The 1,818-nt window shown below is 60.1% G+C and overlaps 1 pseudogene; it reads right to left on the bottom strand.

Moving 5' to 3' along the window:
* Window positions 1-627: 627 nt before the first annotated feature.
* LOC122545288 lies at window positions 628-1,441 on the bottom strand (annotated as a pseudogene).
* Between the last annotated feature and the right edge of the window lie 377 nt (window positions 1,442-1,818).

Here is a 1,818-nt window from a genome sequence, read left to right as displayed (position 1 = left end):
GCTCTGTCCTGCTCTCTGTCGCGCTCTCTCTCGCTCTCTGTCGCGCTCTCTCTCGCTCTCTGTCACGCTCTCTCTCGCTCTCTGGCGCACTCTCTCTCTGTCGCGCTCTCTCTCGCTCTCTCTGTCGCTCTCTCTCTGTCGCGCTCTCTCTCCCGCTCTCTCTATCTCTCTCTCTGTCACGCGCTCTCTCTCTCTGTCGCGCTCTCTCTCTCTCGCTCTCTCTCTCTCTGTCGCTATCTCTCTCCCTGTCGCGCGCTCTCTCTCTGTCGCGGGATCTCTCTCTCTGTCACTCTCTCTCTATGTCGCGCTCTCTCTCTGACGCGCGCTCTCTCTCTCTCTCTGTCGCGTGCTCTCTCTCTCTCTGTCGCGCTCTCTCTTTCTCTGTTGTGCTCTCTCTCTCTGTCACGCGCTGTCTCTCTCTCCCTGTCACGCGCTCTCTTTCTCTCTCTCTGTCGCGCTCTCTCTCTCTCTCTGTCGCGCTCTCTCTCTCTCTGTCGCTCTCTCTCTCTCTCTCTGTCGCGCACACTCTCTCTCTGTCGCGCTCTCTCCCTCTCATCGCACTCTCTCTCTCTGTCGCTCTCTCTCGCTCTCTGTCGCGCTCTCTCTCGCGCTCTCTCTATCTCTCTCTCTGTCACGCTCTCTCTCTCTCTGCCGCTCTCTCTCTCTGTCGCGCCCTCTCTCTCTCTCTGTCGCGCTCTCTCTCTCTCTGTCGTGCTCCCTTACTCTCTGTCACGCTCTCTCCCTCTCTCTCGCTCTCTCTCTCTCTGTCGCTCTCTCTCTCTCTGTCGCGGTTCTCTCTCTCTGTCGCGCGCTCTCTCTGTCACGCGCTCTCTCTCTCTGTCGCTCTCTCTCTCTCTGTCGCTCTCTCTCTCTGTCGCGCGCTCTCTCTCTATCGCGCTCTATCTCTGTCGTGCTCTCTCTCTCTGTCGCGCTTTCTCTCACTCTCTGTCGCTCTCTCACTCTCTGCCGCGCTCTGTCATGCTCAATGTCGCGCTCTCTGTCGCGCTGTGTCTCGCTCTGTCTCGCTCTCTGTCGCGCTCTGTCTCGCTCTCTGTCGCGATCTGTCCCGCTCACTGCCGCGCTCTGTCCCGCTCACTGTCGCGCTCTGTCCCGCTCACTGTCGCGCTCTGTCCCGCTCTCTGTCGTGCTCTCTCTCGCTCTCTGTCGTGCTCTCTCACTCTCTGTCGCCCTCTCTCTCGCTCTCTGTCGCGCTCTCTCTCGCTCTCTGTCGCGCTCTCTCTCGCTCTCTGTTGCGCTCTCTCTCGCTCTCTGTCACGCTCTCTCTCGCTTTCTGTCGCTCTCTCTCCCTCTCTCTGTCGCTCTCTCTCCCTCTCTGTCGCGCTCTCTCCCTCTCTGTCGCGCTCTCTCTCTCTCTTTCGCGCGCTCTCTCTCTGTCGCGCGCTCTCTGTCTCTCTGTCGCGCTCTCTGTCTCTCTGTCGCGCTCTCTCTCTGTCGCTCTCTCTCTCTCTCTCTGTCGCGCTCTCTCACTGTCGCGCTCTCTGTCGCACTCTCTGTCACGCTCTCTGTCGCGCTCTCTGTCGCGCTCTCTCTCGCTCTCTGTCGCGCTCTCTCTCGCTCTCTGTTGCGCTCTCTCTCGCTCTCTGTCACGCTCTCTCTCGCTCTCTGTCGCACTCTCTCTCTGTCGCGCTCGCTCTCTCTCTGTCGCGCACTCTCTCTCTCTGTAGCGCTCTCTCTCTCTCTCTGTCGCGCTCTCTCTCTCTGTCGCACTCTCTGTCGCACTCTCAGTCGCGCTCTCAGTCGCGCTCTCTGTCGCGCTCTGTTCCGTTCTCTCTACTGCACTGTCCCGCTCTCTGTCGC

The sequence above is a fragment of the Chiloscyllium plagiosum genome, unplaced genomic scaffold (genome assembly GCF_004010195.1).
Source record: "Chiloscyllium plagiosum isolate BGI_BamShark_2017 unplaced genomic scaffold, ASM401019v2 scaf_52589, whole genome shotgun sequence".
NCBI classification, from domain to species: domain Eukaryota; kingdom Metazoa; phylum Chordata; class Chondrichthyes; order Orectolobiformes; family Hemiscylliidae; genus Chiloscyllium; species Chiloscyllium plagiosum.
This window is presented reverse-complemented; position numbering and strand designations above follow the sequence as displayed.